Genomic DNA, 22,240 nt, shown 5'->3' with positions numbered 1-22,240 from the left:
TTTCTTTCTTTTCACCTTGTCTTTTTTCTTTCCTTCCATTTTTTCCCTTTCTTTTTTCTTTTTTTCCCTTTTCTTTTCCCCTTCTGACATGTTCTTCTCTATTTTTCCCCTTTTTAATGTCTTTTCTTTTTTTCACCTTGTCTTTTTTCTTTCCCACCCATTTTTCTTTTTCTTTTTTTTCCCTTTTTTTATTTTTCCCTTTTCTTACTTTTCCTCTTTTGACATTGTTCTTTTTTCCCTTTTTTAATTTTTTTGTCTTTTTCCCCTCCTGTTTTACTTCCTTTTCTTGTTTTCCTTCAAGTCACATTTATTTAATTTTTTATTTTAATTTTGACTTGACCTTCATTTTGCCTTTTTTCTTTCCCCTTTTCCTTTTTCTTTCTATTTCCCTCTTATTTTACCTGATCTTTTACTGTTTTTACTTTTTTATTTTATCTTTATTCTTTCTCATTTTTATTTTATTTTTCCTTTTGTCTTTTTTTCTTACACATTCAATCACTTGTGGCTTTCATATTTTTATTGAAAAACAAACTGTGGCGCTTATGTTAAAGTCCTTTGCTTTTGTGGCTCTAGTGCCATATTAAAGGCTCAAGGGACCTTTGTCTGTTAAATGGATTTGCGTTTTGAATATTATTTGTATCTTCAGGTATATTTATCTACAAATTATTTGTGTATTAAAATCAATAACGAGATGGATTTTAAAACAATCTAAATTGTTCCTTAAAAAATGAGTTCTTTGAAATAAGGTACAGCGCATCCGGAAAGTATTCACAGCGCTTCACTTTTTCCACATTTTGTTATCTTACAGCCTCATTCCAAATTGTACTAATTTAATCTCTTTTTTCAAAATTCTACACAAAATACTCCATTATGACAATGTGAAAAAGTTTTTTTTTTTTTAACTTTTTTTGAATTTATTAAAAATAAAAAACTAAGAAATCACATTTACATAAGTATTCACAGCCATTGCCATGAAGCTCAAAATTGAGCTCAGGTGCATCTTTTTTCCACTTATCCTTGAGATCTTTCTACGGCTTAATTGGAGTCCACCTGCAGTAAATTCAGTTGATTGGACATGATTTGGAAAGGCACACACCTATCTATATAAGGTCCCACAGTTAAGTGTGCATGTCAGAGCACAAACACCAAGCATGAAGTCAAAAGAACTGTCTGTAGACCTGCGAGACAGGATTGTCTTGAGGCACAAATCTGGGGAAGGATACAGAAAAATTTCTGCTGCTTTGAAGGTCCCAATGAGCACAGTGGCCTCCATTATTCGTAAATGGAAGACATTTGGAATCACCAGGACTCTTCCTAGAGCTGGCCGTACTTCTAAACTGAGCGATCGGGGAAGAAGGACCTTAGTTAGAGAGGTGACCAAGAACCCGATGGTCACTCTGTCAGAGCTCCAGCGTTCCTCTGTGGAGAGAGGAGATCCTTCCAGAAGGACAACCATCCCTGCAGCAATCCACCAATCAGGCCTGTATGGTAGAGTGGCCAGACGAAAGCCACTCCTCAGTAAAAGGAACATGGAAACCCGTCTGGAATTTGCCAAAAAGCACCCGAATGACTCTCAAACCATGAGAAACAAAATTCTCTGGTCTGATGAGACAAAGATTGAACTCTTTGGTGTGAATGCCAGGCGCCATGTTTGGAGGAAACCAGGCACCGCTCATCACCAGGCCAATACCATCCCTACAGTGAAGCATGGTGGTGGCAGCATCATGCTGTGGGGATGTTTTTCAGCAGCAGGAACTGGCAGACTAGTCAGGATAGAAGGAAAAATGAATGCAGCAATATATAGAGATATCATGGATGAAAACCTGCTCCAGAGCGCTCTTGACCTCAGGCTGGGGCGAAGGTTCATTTTTTAGCAGGACAACGACCCAAAGCACACAGCCAAGATCTCAAAAGATTGGCTTCAGAACCACTCCGTGAATGTCCTGGAGTGGCCCAGCCAGAGTCCAGACTTGAATCCGATCGAACATCTCTGGAGAGATCTGAAAATGGCTGTGCACAAACGTCTCCCATCCAACCTGATTGAGCTTGAGACTTATTGCAAAGAAGAATGGGCAAAACTGCCTAAAGATAGGTGTGCTAAACTTGTGGGATCATATTAAAAAGACTTGAGGCTGTATTTGCTGCCAAAGGTTAATCAACAAAGTATTAAGGAAAGGCTGTGAATACTTGTGTAAATGTAATTTCTTAGTTTTCTCTTTTTAATAAATTAAAAAAAAAGTAAAAAAAAAAAAACGTTTTCACATTGTCATAATGGAGTATTTTGTGTAGAATTTTGAGATAAGAGATTAAATTAATACAATTTGGAATGAGGCTGTAACATAACAAAATGTGGAAAAAGTAAAGCGCTGTGAATACTTTCTGGATGCACTGTATATACATGCATACATAAATAATTCAATATAATTGTTCAGTTCAAAATTGTTTAACCCCATTTCTTTACCAGTCCTTAGCATATACCCCCTTCTATTTGACCTCTGTTTGGGTGATTGATTTGATTCTGTGTGTGTAAATTATGAGTGAGATAGGTCAGTTGCAGGTTCTCCTCCTCGCCTGCAAGCGGCGCTGTAAGGATACACCACGCCAATGACAAGCGAAGTATACATCCAACATGTCTGCCTCCTGAAGGAGACGCACAAACAGAAACATTTTTGAAAGCGTGGTACGACAAGCAGGTACGTGTCCTATTTCAAATTGTCTCTTTTTGTTTCGTGTTCTCTTTTCTTCATTTGGTTTTTGAATGAGTTGTATTTGCTCTTTGTTGATTTATTGTGTTTGGCGAAGGCGACTTCCGGGCGCGTGTCATCCATTCAATGTGAATGAAATTGCTCGTTCAATTGCTGTCTTTTAAACGTCGATGTATTTATTATTGGTAGAACTTTCGACTGAAGAAGCTAGACATTTTCTCACTTTGCATACGCTATGTGTCCTTTCAGTGTTACATGACTTTCATATCAAAATCCCGGGAACATTGACATCAACGCCACCTACAGTGGCGCCTCCAGAAATGTTTCCAAAGAGATGACCTGATGGGGCTACTTCAAATCTTGGAGTGGCACACCTGAACCAAAAGCCATCATTTTAGTTTTCCCTGGCCTTCTTACTTCAAATACCAATCAGAAAGACTTGAGGACACTGCCACTGAAATGCTTTGGTGTGCTATGTATTTAGATAAATACTTTATTCATCCCCGAAGGGAAGTTCACATTTCCAGCAGCATCCCTTCGCTGAGAACAATACAATAATAAAGCAAAAAGAATACAATATACAAATACCCAGTGTGACGTGCAAATGCCCACTGTAGTGTGTTATATAAAATATCTAAATAGTGCTACACAGAATACATATTGCAATAAAATTTGGTAATATGCAATGTTGGGGTGTGTGGTTTAATGTGGGCTTTTACTCTGCCGGGTAGAGTTAAAGAGCCTCATGGCATGAGGAAGAAAAGATCTCTTCAGTCTGTCCGTAGTACAAGACAGTGACAGCAGTCTGTCGCTGAAACTGCTCTTATGTCTGGAGACAATGATGTTACTATGGCATACCCGTCAACCTGTACGTTTTTGCCGTACAGAGTACGCTTATTATGCATTTTAAAAACGCAAATTTGTCGATTATGGGTACCATCCGGTATACACCGACTATCACGAATCAATCGAGTCAAACCAGTTCGCCGCGGTAGCCTCTATCTTGGTATGTTTTTTTTTTTCGTTGCAAACGAAGCAAGCGGTTTGATGCTACTGTGTGCATGCGTCTGCAGCCTCGGATTTCATGTGGTAGTTATGTAGTGAAAGGAAGTCAGTCTCTTTTTAGAGAACCGGCTTTTTCGGCTCAACTCATTAAAAAGTGCCGGCTCTCAAACGGCTCACTTGCTTTGACGCAATATATTACAAATTATTATGTTGTATAAAGAAGTTAAGAAAAAAAGGAAGTATAAAATGAGAATGTGAAAAAAAGACAGGTTTGAGGTTATCCCTTTAATCAGTATATTACCAACGATAATTTAATGCAGAAAAGGAATTAATAATTTGAATAAGAAAATGTATTCTACTTAATTATATTTGCATGTATTTTTTCCTTGTATGGTGAACGTTCAAGCTACTTAATTTTTGAACCTTTTTTATAATAAACCTCAATCTTGTCGAGTAACTCAGTATCTCACAACAAAATGTTAATTAACAATATATATGATATAACGAAACACATGTACATTATAACATGTTAAACTACATAAATAAACACGATTAACAAAAAAAATATGGTGTAAGATTAATTTGTAAGGGAAAATACAACATTTTGTAAGGACATAGAGCCGTGGTGGTTGACAGGTATGCTAATGATTTATTGTACATAGATCATAACTGTCTAATTGACATTCTTAGTTCCCCAACAATTCTGTTTGATTGTATGAGGCAGTGTTTTTCAAACTTTTTTTGAGCCAGGGCATGTTTTTTTACATTGGAAAATTTTTGAGGTACATCACTAACCAACAATTTTACAAAATGACACTGAATAGTATGTTTAATTACAATATAATTTATAATACCCCCACATTTTACAGCACAGACACTTGACAATGACATATTTGCAGAAAATGATTCTTAAATGGGGCAGCACGGCGGCGCAGTGGTTAGCGCGTGTGCGGCACAGTTCTGAGTTCATGAGATCGAATCTCCTGTGTGGAGTTTGCTTGTTCTCCCCGTGCTTGCGCGGGTTTCCTCCGGGCACTCCGGTTTCCTCCCACATTCCAAAAACATGCATGTCAGGTTAATTTGCCGGTCCAAATTGTCCCAAGGTGTGAATGAGCGAGTGAATTGTCTGTCTTTGTGTGCCCTGCGACTGGCTGGCAACCAGTTCAGGGTGTCCCTTGCCCACTGCCCGAAGATAGCTGGGATGGGCTCCAGCACCCCAGCGACCTAACTGAGGACAAGCGGTGCAGATAATGGATGGATGGATTCTTAAATGTTTTATATAATTTTAAAAAGTGACATTGGGTAATTTCTCAAGGCACACCTGACAATCTCTCACGGCGCGGCACAGTCGTTGAAACTGTAAGGCATACAGTATACATTTAACCAAACATTCATTGCATATTGTAGCTGCTTTTTGCCACTCGTTTTGCTGGGAAAATGCTTTTGATGTAAGGCCAGGGGTGTTCCTCCTCATCTGTGTTTTCATAGTTTGTATTGCTGAGCGATATGTTTCATCCGTCAACAATCACCCCTCCCAAAAAAAGTTGAATATGGTCACGTGACGAGGCTGCTACGTTTCATTGGTTAAACATGGTAGAGCCCGGCGGAGATGGCAATAAAATAATTGCACCTTAGCGGAGACAGACAAATGCGTACTAATGTGGAGGGGATTTATTCAGTGACGAAGTAACGACCTCAATGTTGCCTAATATAGCGGAGTAAAAGTACCATTTTTTTTTTCCTCACAAATGTACTCAAGTAAAAATATAGGGATTTAAAAACACTCCAAGTACATATTTTCCCAAAACTTTCATCAAATAAATGTAACAGAGTAAACTCCCCTGTGAACTCCCCACCTCTGGTTGTATGTACACGCTGCAAAATAGACGTGCAATACTTAAATGACCCCAGTGTTTACCGTAGATTTTTGTGAGACCCTGGTGGATGGACATTCTAGGGCACCCTGGGGAATAGATTTGAACAGGTAAAAAATTGGACATTGTTAGAGCTCATCCTGTAATTTGTTCCAAAGTTTAACTCCACATACAGACACACACTTTTCCTGGTTGTTCTCATCGGTTGGATTTTCAATTTACTACATGCTAATAATGAAATGTGTATGCTATGATCACTGTGTGCAACTCTATTCTTTTATTCTCTTCTGAAAATAGTGACAGGTGGAACGCCCAATATAACATTTGTCTCTGGTACTGTGACTAAAAACAATCTGATAGTGACATAAAATTGACAACCTTTTTGTGTGTCTTTATCATTTGTGGTCCAGTGGTTATAATTTATTGCTTTCACCACTGCGACCCGTGTTTGATTCCTGTTGTATCCAACAGCGAAGTTTGAAAAAAAGTGAGACAATAGTTTGTAACAATTTCTAAACAAAAATTTGTGGAGTGCACAATACAAGAGTTTGCATTACAAAGCATTAAATACGGTATTTCTAAGAATATCATCATACATTTTAATGATACAAGTTGATAAGACTTTAGTGGGATAAATTAAACCCCAATCGTCCACTCGAATCTTCCCAGAGAATGGGAAACACTGTACTCCCTCTCATTCTATTCTTCTGGTAATAAATGCCAACATTTCCAGAAGTGTTTGCTCCCCAGCCTTTGGGTATGAACAGGAAAATAAATTTTACAACCCAAATGATAATAATAATAAAGTAAATAGAAAACATTACATTTCCTTCATACATTTACATACGAAAGCGATTATATATACTGCATATACTTGCAGTTTTCCACATTTAGATGTCAAAAAGGCAAAGTCTATAAGTACTATCCACATTTTTGTATGTTAGTTATTGGTCTAAACCACAAATGTCAAAGTAAAAGCTCACGGGCCCCCGACAAGATTCTCTCGATTCATTAGTGTCATACAACAAAAATTACTGTTTTTTTTTTCCAAATTTACGTTACATCACTACTATTTTTCTATATTATAGCCCCGCTTTTGCTCAAATATAAAATACTAGTTCCCATTGATTCTTGAATAATACGTTCTTCCCTGTAATGTTCATGTAAGGGGGACTTCAATAGGGCTGCACGATTAACTGAAATCTAATCGATATTGCAATGTGACGTAGTGCGATAGTGTAACTGCAAAAAATGAAATGAAATGATCTGCATTTATATAGCGCTTTTCAAGTCAATGACTTCCCAAAGCGCTTTACAGTGCGCTTCACATTTCCCAATAGCGGCCTTTTATTGCAGCCATGTAAGACGCTAACCTGCTTATTGGGGGTATTCGCGGTTCAGTGTCTTACCCAAGGACACTTTGACATGTAACACGGACAAGCCGGGATTCGAACAGGAATCCCTTGATCCCAAGACGAGCGCTCTACCACTTGAGCTACTGCTGCCCCTCTTGTCTATGACCTTCAAAAAAACGGCGTTTTTGTTTCTTTTCAAGGATTCACAGTTCGTTTGTTGTTTGAGTGACGGGGTGTTTTGCCAACAAGAATTGTCCCGTTTTTTGGTTTATCAGTGCCATGCAATCAGAAGCAGGTTTTAATGGCACTAGCCAATTAAGACCAGGCAAAGTTTTCAAGACCTGTGTGTGTGCAAATTTGATAGGCTCGGTTGAGAAGCTGGGCGCAAAAGTGGCCACCAAAACAGTAGCTTTAGTGGCTCGCTACAATGAAAATAAATTCATGATTTAAATCGGACTCTGGGGAAAGTCAGAAAAGCTGATCACAAGCGGGTGCTGCCAAGATTTTTATCGCGTCCGGAAAATTGACTGAGCCGTTAGAGGGGAAAGCTAACAGCTAGGGCTAGGCTAACAACTCTTAATTCAGATTCAGATTCAGATCTACTTTATTGTCATTCTAGTACACGTGTATACAGAACAAAATGTCGATACATCTGACCCGCACAGTTTCCTCGAATGTACAGATATAAGTAAAAGTTGTATTGTATTATGGCTACGTATAGTATTTTACCATACCATAGTGCCGATAGTGCAAGAGGAATAGCTAACCAGATGTGCAAAATGGGCATTCAGGTTAACAAGTCAGGTAAACAGTAACATTAACACTGTAACAATAACGCTGTAAGTACAATAGTGCAGAGAGCAAATGTGCAAGGAGTGGCAAGCTATAAAGAACTGCCAGTAGTGCAAAATGTCAGATTAGCAGCCGTTAAGATTTAGGTTAACTATATGTTAGATTGACCATTTAACAGTCTAATGGCCAGGGGGACTAGACTACCGCGGAACCTGGTGGTCCTGCACCGCACACTGCAGTACCTCTTCCCAGAGGCTAGCAGAGTGAACAGTCCATGATGGGGGTGAGAGGGCTCCCCGATAATGTTCTTAGCATGGGATAGGCAGCGCTTCTGGCCAATGTCCTGAATGGAGGGAAGTGTAGTCCCGATTATTTTCTCTGCTGTCCTCGTTACCCTCCTCACACTACCCCAGTCGGTAGCGCTGCAGCCTCCACACCACACAGAGATACAGCTGGTCAGGATACTCTCTATGGTGCCCCTGTAGAATGTGATGAGGGAGGGTGGGGGCAGGTGGGCTCTCCTCATCCTCCGCAGGAAGTACAGGCGCTGCTGTGCCCTCTTAACCAGTGATGCAGTGTTCACGGACCAGGTGAGTTTGTTTGTAATGTGCACCCCTAGGAACTTGATACTGCTGACAACCTCCACAGCCTTGTTGTTGATGCAAAGTGGGGCATGGTTGGGCTGGTTTTTCCTAAAGTCGACAATGATCTCTTTAGTTTTGTCAACATTCAGGACCAGGCTGTTGTGCCTGCACCAGGCCACCAACTGCTCCACCTCCTCTCTGTAGGCCAGGTCGTTGTCGTCCCTGATGAGGCCCACCACTGTTGTGTCGTCAGCATACTTCACGATGTGGTTTGTGGCGCCGCCATTTTAAACCGCCACTGCCGAATGTGGCTAGTCACCAACGCATGATTCATTACCTATGAAACGGACGACTTGGAGCTACCACTCGTGGAAAACCGCCACATTTGTGACTCTGTATTTTAATCATCACAAAGACCTTGCAAAAGTCGCGGTTACCCTATGCTAGCATGTAGCGTTCCAGACGCTCACCGAAATGTCATTGTAATTTTTATAATGACAAGACTATTCAACTGCAATTCGGTTTTAATTTTTAGATCTATTGTTATTGTTCCAGTCGTATACTCGCAGGACATCAACTTGAGATAAGTTTGCAAGTCACTATGTTTAAGTTCTCCCCAAAAACAAAACAAGCACAGGAAATGCACTTCGCATCGAAATTGCAATACTGATCTGAAAAATCGCAATTCGATTTTTTTCTCAAAATCATGCAGCCCTAGATTTTAATATCAAGTTAATTTGTCTTTTTTGGCTGCTAGTAATTAAACATCACTAATATAATCATACGAAATAATAGCTTGATTTGATTATATTGGAAAATATTTTTTTAGCTTTTCAGTGGGTTCAATTAGTTCGATGAGTCTATGCGTCTCTTTAAAATGTAAAAAAAAATTGATCAGTCTAGCCCTCGGCTTTGAGCGTACCAGTAAAACCCACCACCCACCCGTCACTTCTGGTGTAAACAAAGTATTCTTATCTGGGAATTGTATCTTTGTTGAACGTTAATTGACTAAGCTTGCAGTCACAAATTGAAATAATCTTTTCTTGAGATAAGCTACCAATAGCCTGTTACTATTATCTACTTTATCAACATACTGTATATTCCTTCATGTTAATGCAAGGTTGCTTTACTGATTAAATGCTGTTGAGCTTACTGCATATGCATTAATGGATGGCTTGAACCGGCGTAGAGCTGTTTGTAATATGGGTCCATTGTTATGTACATGCATGTCACTGTTGACTGCTAGTGATCTGCCTTTTAAGTAGAATAGATTGACAGTGTCAACCCCTTGTTGTCGGTGTTTGAATCATTTGAGGATTTTTATAACTTTCTACTGGGCTCAGCCCGATCCAGTATCACAATTATCCTCATTTTATTTTTTTTAAACTTGTTCATCACATCGCTAATACCACTTTTAACATACAACCAGACTTCTTGCTGTCTTTTGAAGGCAAAGTGCTGTCTTTTTCATGCCCTAGCAAGCAAGTAATTCTAACCAATTAGCATTAATCTGATGCCTCGACCTTGAATGCGGGAGCGGTTGTTTATTGAATATAGTTGAGGTGAGTGAATGAAACCCTCAGAGGAGCGACGGCATATTTCATATCGAGCAGTGGCCATAATCGTTTGAAATGTTTATTTGAAGCATTTGGAAGATTGAAGATGCGCTGGGACAAGGCCAGAAGGCATGCCATGGACATGTGTGGTCGGAGAAGGCAGAATACTTTCATCTTTTGTTTTGTTTGCTTTGCCACAAGTTGAATGAACTCAAGGCTTTTAAGTCTAACTCATTTAGTCGAGTGAATAGAATTGCACGGAAAAGTCATTGAATGCAGAGCATCAAAACGTCTCTTTTCCTAGTCATTATCGTGTCGTTACACAAGCAAGCGAATCTGCTTTTGAGAATTTTTCGGTATTTACTTATTAAATGTGATGTTTTTAGCTCCGTTTTTGAAAGAGTAATGGAGGCATCCATATATGTTTAGCTGTAATACATACACATTAATTTATTGAGGGAATGAAAACCGTTGACTTTCACTGTATTACCAGCAAAAGAGGGGAGGGGGAAATAAACTGTAGTAGCTCATATTTCTAAACCAAAGCCTTTTTTGTAATATAGAATACTTTTTTAGAGTATTTTAATCGTCAACTAGTCACTGACTCTTGAAACGATATGTGGAATAATCTGATATATATTTTTTTCTTAATTAAATCAACTTCCTGCTAAATTTCTGTGGCGAATTATAATAAACACAAGAACAATGGGTCAGATTAAAATACATCTCTTATTGAACATACTGAAGATTCTTACAACAACAATACACAAATATGCCCTAGGGGCAGGCGAATAAAAAAATAAAAATCAAGTTAACAAATTGTATCCTTGTAAACTAAGAGGCTAATTCTAAGCACCAGAACAATAAATAAAACAAATATTATGTGCATTTGTAACAAGTTCTTAACAATTGTCAACAGTTTGAAATCCCATGATTTCAACAAGTAACATTTGTCGTATTTAACATTTTGGAAACTGAAATTTGTTCTTCAGACTGGATGCTTTTAATTTCAAATACATTTGTCAGGCACAATCTGGCATGACGTGCAATCTCTTTTAAAGCTTCTCAACAGTCTGACAGCTCGCAAGTATTAACTCTTGGATGTCTAAGAGGGATCAAAAATGACCCCATGGGTTGTTATTCTTAAAATTAAAAAAATAAAATAAAGTTGCAATACTGTCATATTCCAAGTATTTCTCATAAAACATGTGTATGACATGATGCCATGAGTATTTTTATTTTTTTCCCCCACGAATTATAGACCCACTCATGGAAGAGTGTAGGTACTGGTAGGTCATGCATCCTAGGGTTAAGTGCTCACAAAGACATAACTACCACTGTCCTTTTAAAATCGCATCAAAATTGCAATGCTGGTCTGAAAAAAAAATCTCAATTAGTTTTTTTTCCCTAAATCGTGCAGCCCTAATGTCTAGGCCAAGATTTCGGAATTTTACCACTCAGGACTGAGACACTATTGTGCATTAGCGACTTTCAACAGAGATTATAGTCATGTAGGCTGCATCACTGTTGTGTCTTGCGACAATAATTGACGTTGGAATTCATTGTCGACTATTTATATTATCGATTTTTATCAACAGTGTAGACTAAACGTTGCAGCCCTATGGTAAAGCAAATGTTTCAATGCATCCGATTTTGTCCATTTTGAGTGCCAAATTACCATGCCTGATTTAAAGTATGGGGGCAGCACGGCGGCGCTTGTGCGCAGTGGTTAGCGCTTGTGCGGCACAGTTCATGTCATTGGAACCTCCTGTGTGGGTTCAAATCCAGCTCCAGACTTCCTGTGCGGAGTTTGTATGTTCTCCCCGTGCATGCGTGGGTTTCCTCCGGGCACTCCGGTTTCCTCCCACATTCCAAAAACATACATTTCAGGTGAATTGGCCGGTCCAAAATTGTCCCTAGGTGTGAATGAGCGAGTGAGTTGTCTGTCCCCGTGTGCCCTGCAATTGGCTGGCAACCAGTTCGGGGTGTCCCCTGCCCACTGACCGGAGATGGCTGGGATGGGCTCCAGCAAACCAATGTGTTGACCAATGCAGAACTCAATGCACGATGAAAATCTGGCGACAAATTGAAACTGCAAAACGTAAACCTTGATACAGGGAGGGATTACTGTACATTGATGATTAATTGATATGGCAAATATCAATGGATTGACCACTGGGAGACGTCAAGATCTATTTTAGTAAATTAACTCTGGGATGTGACTTTTTAGTGTCTTTTCTTGAGAAATTTAAAAATGTTCGACCAAAATGCCCTACAAAATTGAAATGACTTTTTGTTTTCAAAGGTCTTTTGTTGCCCCTGCGGCTGCAGCCACACGAGGCTGGCGCGGGGTGAGAAAGAAATACCCCAGCGAAGAGGGGACTTGATAATGTCAAAGGCTTTGTGTAGCCACGCGTCGCCCCGAGATGACGGATGCCTCTCTGGAGAATTGAATCAATGAAACGGTCCGCTGGATTGCGCTTCATCTTGCGCAGGCCTGCCTGAATATTTTCAAGTGCAGAAAAGCCCCAGCTCACCTCACTTTCATCTTCATTTTCACTCCGACTACAGTTTGTGCCTTGAATAAATCTATTTCTGCATCAAGGATTAATTCTGCTCATCCAGGCATCAATCAAATGTTGAACTTGATGAATTTAGAAGACGAATACTTCAATCTGCCTGAAGAACGCAGTCTGCACTCAAACCACATCTATTACACCCCCCTACCTAGTGTTATTATTTTTTTCAAACCAACCCTAATAAAACTGCAACAATTCTGTGCCAATGTATAAGGAGAAGCATATATGAACAGAAAGATGAACTCAATTTTCCACGTCCGAATTGCTTACCGCCTTTTTGTGTACTGGCTATGATGTAAAAGAAAAAAAACGATACTTAGACGAAACCATCGATTGAAAAACAAATCGCCAAAATTAAAATCACGATATATACATGAATTTAGTTTTTGTCTTCGTCCCATCCCTAATAAACACAATCAAGGGATATTACAACGATGCTTCAAGAAATATTTGCTTCGTGACACAAATAATTCTTAAAATATTTTTTCTTTGCTATTCTACGCCCGCCGGGTTGCAACATAACATGGTACTTTCAATTATTTGGACCAAAAATTATTCTGGTACTTTATCAAAAGTTTAATTCTATGTTTGCAATTTAAGTCACCCGTTGTAGGTTAAGTCGTTTTTGCCTATTGAAGTGCCTTGAAGTGCCTCCATTTTATCCCAGATTAATAAATTGTCAAAGCTTATATTTTAGTAATGGACTCTAATGAGATATATAGAACTAAATAGCTTTATTCTACTCTAAATGGGATCTTAAGCTCTTTCACAATAAAAACAATGGTTATAAATACAATTACAGTGGTTTTTACACAAAAATTTTGGTATACAACTTTTTGGTTTGTGACTCCTCCTTGCAACAGTGCCCCCCCCCCCCTTCCTCCGCAATACGAGCACACGTTTGTTACAGCGCTCACAATAAATTCACATTTTGATAATATCATCTTATTTATCTTTAAGTACCGGATTTTCCGCACTATAAGGCGCTCCGGGTTATAGGGCACACCCCGAAAAAATAGTTTTTGGTCTTATTTTTGACATACATAAGACGCACCGGATTATAAGGCGCTACAATGGGAACGTCGACAAAACAGTCAGATAGTTCAGTCAAACTTATTACCCCCTTAACATTCCCAAAGCTTGCAAAGACGCAAATACGTGTTGAGAACACGTGCGGATGCGGTGTCCGTACGATGTCACTTAAATGCATCGTTCCATCATTCGGAAGGTTAAAGTCTTGGGATTCAAGAAATGCCAACCATTCCTTAGTTTCTATTTTCTTTTTCGCTCGCAACTTTACTGTGCATATGACAATAAACACTTGGAATTGAGTTTAATTTAAAAATAGACACTCCATTCCATCCATTATCTCCACCGCTTATCACAGAAACATCGAGTTCAGTCTGAAACAAGATACAGGGATAATAAATAGCCGGAGTAGCTCACCGAAGTCGTTGTGTTCATAATAATGTGCAGCCAATGTCCTCTTATATCCGTGAGTGTAGTAAATCCAGGAGAATAGAATATTTACAAATACAGAATAGTAAAAAATGCTTTCTGTATGCCGTCAACCACGTGCTATACACATTCATCTTTTTCGGCCAATTGCAGGCTTTGTTTTGCGTTTAAGCCTATGCCAGCCTGTAAATGATAAAAAGGATCCGCCCCTTGACCTCCGAATAACTTTAGCCAATAGTGATCGATTCAAATGACGATTGACACATTGGTTAGCCAATGAAACGCCGGTAAATAAATTCCAGCATACGCCGCGGACTACTTGGCGTTCGGGGGAAAATCTAGTCGGCGGCTGCAAGTTAGTTGGAAGACTTTGCGACTTAATGTTGATCCATAAATAAGGCGCACTGTATTATAAGGCGCATGGTCAGCTTTTGAAAAAAATAAAGGCTTTTTAGGTGCGCCTTATAGTGCGGAAAATACGGTACTTTGGTTGTGATGTAGCTGCAGTTGGGGGAATGGAATGTGAGGTATTGCACAGAGTGAATCAACGAAGCAAGGTTTTGGGTGCTCTGAGGAGAGTGATGAGCAACAAGAGTAGGAGTATGGATTTTAAGAGGGGACTGAATGTGATTGTGCTGACTGTGTTGTATGGTGCAGAGACTTGGAACCTGAATGCAGATTTGAGAAGGAAATTAAATGTTTTTTGAGATAAAGTGTTTGAGGAGTATGTTAGGAGTGACAAGATTGGATGGATTGAGAAATGAAATTGAGAGAGCCAGAACTGGAGTAGTAGTGGAACTGAGCAAGCGTGTGGATAAGAGAGTACTCGGCTGGTTTGGACACGTGGAGATGATGGATGAGGAGTGAATGTTGAAGAGGATCTACAGAGCAGAAGTAAATGGAAGGAGACCAAGAGGAAGGCCGCGATTGACGTGGATGGTTGGTGTTATGAGTGCACTGCAGGAAAGCGGTCTAAATATAGTGGAAGCTAAATCTCTTGTTGGTGATAGGAATGAGTGGAGACGTGTTCGAAGGGATGGGCAGGGCACCAATATGATGTGGCAGGGGTAAACCAGTAAAAGCTGTCGGGCCCTGCTGGTAAACAGAAGAGTGTGTTATGTCACCCTGACCTGAGGGACATGGCCGCTTTCTTGCATCCCGTTTAATCTGGAGGGACAAAAGCATGACCAATTTGGGTGCCGAGGTTTGGGTGTTTGGGCGTTTGGGTTGGCCATGGTCCAAACATTTTTGTGTGTGTCTTTTGTGTCTTTTTCCTTTTTTTTTTTAATTTTCTTTGTTTTTGAATGTGTTTGTCTTGCTGTCAGTCACCCCTCTCGAGGGATATGACCAGGGTAGGTAGGTAGGTAGATAGATTTATCTCATACTCAAATTTTTTAAGTTCAATTACTATTTCAACGTGTTTTTACTGCTTAGAAAGATGTTTTTTTATTGCTATTAATGAGTCGCTTGTATGCTTTTGGGAAGAATGGACCGGATCAATTAGTCTTTTATTATTTAATATCAGGAAAATTGCTACCAGGTACCACTGTATATTTTTGGACTTGAACTAGATTACTTTTCTGAGAAAATGTTATTTCAAAGCAGACAATTCTCACCCAACTCTGTTTACAGGAAACACCCGTCTCCCAGGCAAAGCAAAGCAAGATGTTTTCTGTGATGGACTTCAGAGGTTAAGTGAGCAATAGGAACTTTCAAATATTCAAAGAAAACCCTCTAGTGACTGAACTTTTTCCCTCTGTAATGTTGTGGATTTTTGACGGCTAATTAGTTGTTTCAAATGGTGTCTTTTTAAATGAACTCAACTTGATTATTTCTAATTGTTTCACTTTCAAGAGCATGTATGAGAAAAAAAGATTTAATAAGATTGGAAGGGTCACTGAATGTCGTTCAATCAGAAAAGAATTCTCAAAGGGTGATCCGAGCAAAACAGCATGCCAAGAAATTGCATTTTAAAATAGACTGGCACCTGGCCCTTGTGCATGTTAGCATCTACCTTCTTCACTGGTCGAGATTTTGATGTGCGTCACCAGCCTGTACTTTCTCAAGACTCACCACAGGAACAGGTGCCCCTACGACTCTAGTGTTTAAGGGATACACCCACCCACCATGGCTCTTTACCATTTTGGGTTGCCAACTCCTTGTTTAGTCAGAAAGCAGAATACAAAGCGTGATGAAAATCTTGAAGCAGCGAGACGCGATAAGTGAACCCCATTATAGCGAGGGATTACTGTAAATGCGTTTGAGCTGGCAAAAGAAAACAGGTATGCGCTTCTCTGCGATGTGGAAATTAAACGATCCTTTGAATTTCACTTTTCAGTGACTTACACTTATTAATTGAACCCAGTTAGAATTTAATCACAGTGATGGAACAACCAAGGTCCAAGTGATGTCAGGGGAGAGTGGTTGACATATAAATTGATTTTGGTAAGGTTTTTTTCCAGAACGGGACGTTTGAGCTGCACTTTTTGGCGTCTTGGCATTTTGAAACTTCAATTCAGTTTTGTTATCTCGTCGGAGAGAAAGCCCTGTCAAGCGGCAGCGACGCTGCTCATCAACCATAGTTTCTATTCGTCAAAATTCACAGCGGAGGAGGGAATGTAATTCAAAGATGGCAAAGAAAGCCCCCCTGCAGAGATGATGCCTGCATGGATGATTCACGCTAGGGGGGGCAGGGTGGTCCTTGTTTGAACTTGCACGGATGGGTGCCCATGTGTTGCCGCGGCACCCGAAACTTTTCAGACGGGTGTGCCAAAGAGCCACGCACTCCCTGAATGTTTTATTTCTCTGCGGAGCTTTTCTAACAAGCAGCGAAGCAGTCAATTCCAATCATGCACAAAGTGCACAAAACGCCTCTATGTTTTATGATGGCCTTTTGGACCCAAGTGGATGATGATGAGTTTGAGGGCTGACCCATGATCATGTTTATATGACGCCGCGCTCCCCAACAAGCTATTTCATACCTCCGGTGTGGAGTTTGCATGTCCTCCCCGTGCTTGCGTGGGTTTCCTCCAGGCACTCCGGTTTCCTCCCACATTCCAAAAACATGTCTGTCAGGTTAATTGGCCAGTCGAAATTTTCCCCAGGTGTGAATGAGCGTGTGAGTTGTCTGTCTCTCTTTGTGCCTTGCGACTGTCTGGCAACCAGTTCAGGGTTTCCCCTGCCTACTGCCCGAAGATAGCTGGGATGGGCTCCAGCAACCCCGCGTCCCTACTTGAGGATAAGCGGTGCAGATAATGGATGAATGGATGAGTTCAATGGCATTGGAGCTCAAAGCGCTGAAGAGGAGTAGTGCTTGGCATTAAGAAACTGTCAACACCCTTTAGACAACATTGCAATCTTGGTGTTGATGTTAATCCTACTATTACAGCCATCTGAGTGAGTCATCCTGTCTAAAAATACCAGATAAAGCCCACCTGTTGTTTTCTTTGTTTGCTTTGGTGAGTCACAACACAAACGATTGTCGGAAAAGTATAGAAACTGCACAGAGGGGACACGTAATCTTCAACTTGTGACAATAATTGCACTGTACATATGACTATTAGATCATTTTTACTCTTGCAATGTGCATTCGTGGAACACCAACAAACATCCAACTTAGATAAACGGAACCTAATTACAACATCACTTCTCCTAGGTTTAATGCTACCTTTACTATGAAAAAGGAACATTTTATTGCCATTCAAAATTTAGTAGAGCATGTAATACATTCTTGTTATGTTTTAATATTAGCTCTTGTTAAAAAATTACTAGTAGTAAAAATATAAAGAAGATCCTCCAAGCAAATATGTCTTGAACTGTTGACAGGTAATTATGGTCAAATTGGCACTCTAAGATAAACATGCAATAAAAAACATATACTTTTGACCTTTTACCAACCCATCCCACAAGCTTTATTGTTAAATTTGCTGACTGTGTCAGATGTGGATGAGACGGCATGAAGGAAGGAGGTGGAAATGTTGACGACTTGGCGTTCAAAAAGTCATCTAATACTAAACACCACAAAATCCAAGGAAGTCTGACTCGACTTCTGGCACTCCATTCATCTTAAATGAAGAAGACTGTGGAGAGAGCCCACTCCTTCAAACTATACTAATTTTACTATCCTGTCACGGCACTCATTTTCATTGCACTACTGTTTCTATGCACTATTCTTTCCTTGCACTATCATCCTGACAGTCTTTCATCTTTAACATGTTTACTCTTGAGTGCCATGTCTAATTCTTGTTTCCCAACGTTAAAATCAATGAACATAAACACAATTCAATTCAAATTAAAAGGTAGAATATTTTTCAAATGTTTTTTTTATTGCTGTATTTTTTCCCAATGCTGCCAGCCGTTCACTCTAAAAAGTAATCAGACTAATATAGTAAAATGAAAGAATATGACAAGAAAAAATAACTCTTTTTAAATGAGCAAAATTACCCTTTTTTAATGCTTTGCTGGAAATTTTAAACACAAATTATGTGAAGAATTTCTCTAGTGTGTTAAGCGCAAAATTATTCAAAACCGAAATGTGTGCCCTTTTTAAGGGGAGAAAATCGCATACAACAGCAGCTTTTTGTGAGTTACCTAATTATTTTTTTAATTGTTGATCTTGTTAAGTAAACACTAAAAGCGTATCAGGAAACATGGCTATCATTGCTCTAAAATATTGATTAGGACAAGACAGATTTTGATATTTGTCCTGATTCCAAGTTTCTAGTTTTTGATTGCCTTTCCTGTTTTTGTTAACACGTTGATAAAATCAATAATACCGTATTCATTCTTTTTCTGAATGTAGATTTCAGTGTTCAAAATTGGTAGCTCGCTAATTATCATATTATTGAATTTTTCCGTTCTTTGCTCTCTGAACGTTTTTGAAGCCCAGTTTAGTGAGTTCATACCACATATCCCTCGGAGAGTTTATTACAAGGTTCTTTTTTTCTGATTGATGCCTATAGAACGTGCTTTAGCTGTAGAAGAGAATCTGGTCTGTGTGATTGGAATGTAAATGATAGTTAGCCTACTTTGCTTGTTTTACATGAACGGGGGGAAATTATTTGGATAATGCTCTGATACTTTGACTCAAGAGTCCTTCCCTTGCGTTGAGTTAAGAATACAGACGCTGCCCTGTTCTATAAAGAAAAATAAAGTGAAGTTTAACTTACTTGTGGAAGATGGGCTTTAAGAGTTAGGCGACTTCCTCCTCCGTGGTAAAAAGTGGCAGAAAAAAGTGATCCAACCATTTACTCAACCGCATCAAGCTTTCTTATTTCACTTTTAATTCCAAAGAAACGGCTCGCCTTTTCTTTACACTTTACACCAACCATATTGATTGAATGCACGACTGATTAAACAATAAAAATGTCAAAGTTCTTGGCGCGCTGGAGATAATGTAGACATAGAGAGTATAGAATGTTTACACACGAACTAGGAAGAGGAAACTTTTTTTTCTTCCGGGTGAATGCTGGGTGACCTCTCACAGTGCCACACGCCGGGAGCGGCGGAAAGAAGCACTTCAGTACTGTCCTCTACTCGGAAAAAGGTGCACACAATACAAAATCTAACTTACAGCAATGTCCGGATATTTTTTGACATCCCGAAAAAAAATTATAATTTCTACCGTTTTTCGTTAGTCCAATGGTCGTAAGTCGGGGAGCGTCTGTATTTTTTTCAGTTGCCTGTAGATGCCAAAATTTGGTGGCAAAGCAATTTTTATGATACAGTAATCCGGCGCCACTCACCATCAATAGCAAGATCCGGCTAATTGCTGAAGAGCGGGACGGCGCTTTACAACAAAAACAACAGGGACCAGATGACGAAGGTGCTGTATCTTAGTCATATCAGGAGGCCTCTCCTGCTTTTCGTATCCATGGAAATCAATACTATCCATTTCATGTTGGGAACCAAACCCCTACCCAAAACCCGTCCTGGAGAGGGATGGGCGCTCCCAGGCTGTACTTGCCCAAGACACACCATAGAAAATGGTTCCCCGATGACCCAGGTGGTCAGGGAATCCATAAACATGAACCATGAATCCGGCGCTATGAATCAGTTCAAATCAAGCCATGTTTATTTGTACAGCCCTTTATCATTAAATATCCGAAAGGGCTGCACATCTTTTCATCATGGATTGTGTTGTGCATTTTGGTTGGTCAAACAGTCCAGAATAGAATACCATATTTTCGGGACTATGAGCTTCTCCAAAGTATAAGTCGCTCCAGACAAAAAATGCATAATTAAGAAGAAAAAAAAAATCATAATTCACATCCAAAATATAAGTGGCATTTTGGGGGGAAATTTATTTGATGAAATCTAACACCAAAAACATACATGTCGTCTTGAAAGGCAATTAAAAATACAATTAAAATAGAGAACACTGTATACCATATGTGCATATCTAAGACACACTTGTCAATAACGACGTAACGTATTAAGAGTTGATCAGATAACTTTCGCGTAAATAACATGCTTACCAGTAATTTTAATTCCAAATAACTAAATCCAATGAATTTTTTTTATGGAGGTCGACCGATTATAAGGCGGGCCGATTATTGGCGCCGATATTTGGTAATTTGACATATATCAGTATCAGCATTTTTATTCATTTACTAGCTGATTATTTAGGCTTTTTAAAGCAGACCAGCTTTCTCTCTTTTGCTCTGACTTCTCCCCCACCACCTTCTGATTGGATAAGCTAGAGGGGAAGAGCCACTGAAGCAAAAGCTTTTTCCAACTACAAAGACTTCAAACAGCTCTGCCAACTCCCTGACATTTCTGAGTGAATCAAGCCGCTGATCATAATGTAATGCCCTGTATGTGTAATCAAAGATTCACACAATCTCTAAAGAGGTCTGAGCGTCGATTTAATGAACTAATAAAAGGCGGTAAACACAAATTCCACAGGAGCTACTGTTAGCCGCAGCTCACGCTCATTCATGCTATAGAACGAGAGCTGAACTTCCCCACCTCCTTCCTGATGCTACGTCTTACTTAAAATTTGCATCACGGACATAAACGAGTAACAAAAGTAATACATTACAATATTGAGATTTTAAAAAGTTAGTGGTAGAAAAGCGTGTTGGTGATTAGGAGATGGTGTAAAAAGTGAAGTTAACTTGTTTTAAGGGAAGCAGGTTCAGGTGGAGACTGAAAAATCAGCTCTTATGACATTAGTTTGTCAATCTGGTTCTAAAACAGGAGTGCCCACACATTTCAATTCGCAAGCCCCAATAAAATTTCCATTGCTTTTTTTCATTTTTTCTTTTACGTTTTTTAGGTCATGTATTGTACTGACAAGGAGCTAATTATGTACCTTTATACAAGTTGCTCCTAAGCCTTAGTCCTGCACTGTTAGTTTTTGGTTTAAGTGAAAGATTAGGTTGTGTTCAAATGATTTAATTTTACATGAAAACGTCTTAATTGGTTTTCAGAGCCCTACAAAGTTTTATTTGAATTTATAACCAAAATTCTTTTTTTCTTTTTGCTTTATAAAACAAATCTTAAGTTTTTTAAGCTTTTAAAGCATATGAATATCGGCTCCAAGTAACGGTTATCGGCCTCATCTCAACACTAATAATCGTTATCGTATCAGCCCTGAAAAACCCATATCGGTCAATCCCTACTCTGTCACGTAAACAGTGCCCCGCTTTTGTCATCTGATTCTACATTGTTTAGTCTGACTCAACGTCACCTCCGCTTTCTGCTTTTTGGCTGCATACTGTATCACCTTTCTTAGCTTATTTTGTTCAGTTGTTTTTTTAAATTAGCAATCCCTTTTGAGCAAGCTGAAAATATTTACATTGGCAAATTAATGCCCTCTGAACGTTCATGTCCGAATTAATAAGAAAAGGTGGGGTCATTTGGCCAAAGTCAATATTTTTACCTTGCTCAAAATAATTTCTATACAAGGTAGAAATTCTCTGTGCTTTACTGTTTTATTATATTTCCCTAAAAATGAGATACCAAGTCATTTTAGTGACATTTGATTTTCAATGTTCGGTACAGTTTCCAGATCCTTTATTTAAAAAGTAAATGCTTTTCCTCACAGATTACTGACACCCGAAGCTTTTGAATCACTCTGAAAGCAACTATCTAGTTACAAATTACCATATACTGGACTGTCTCAGAAAATTAGAATATTGTGATAAAGTTCTTTATTTTCTGTAATGCAATTAAAAAAACTAAAATGTCATACATTCTGGATTCATTACACATCAACTGAACTATTTCAAGCCTTTTATTATTTGAATATTGCTGATTTTGGCTTACAGCTGAAAAAAACTCAAAAATCCTATCTCAAAATATTAGAATACTTCCTCAGACCAAGTAA

General features: G+C 39.1%; 1 protein-coding gene across 1 annotated transcript in view; it reads left to right on the top strand.

Annotated features, from left to right (window-relative positions):
- The first annotated feature begins 2,544 nt into the window (after window positions 1-2,544).
- mrpl11 (mitochondrial ribosomal protein L11) overlaps window positions 2,545-22,240 on the top strand; it is a 107,299-nt gene continuing 87,603 nt past the window's right edge. The window contains exon 1 of the mRNA XM_088344021.1: window positions 2,545-2,693. The gene's annotated coding sequence lies outside the window, so the exon portion shown is untranslated. The remainder of the gene's footprint in view (window positions 2,694-22,240) is intronic.

This window comes from Urocampus carinirostris, chromosome 9 (assembly GCF_059441175.1).
Source record: "Urocampus carinirostris isolate Australia breed hairy pipefish chromosome 9, RoL_Ucar_1.0, whole genome shotgun sequence".
In the NCBI taxonomy this organism is placed as follows: Eukaryota; Metazoa; Chordata; class Actinopteri; order Syngnathiformes; family Syngnathidae; genus Urocampus; species Urocampus carinirostris.
The sequence above is the reverse complement of the archived record's forward strand: the minus strand, read 5'-3'. Positions and strand labels throughout refer to the sequence as shown.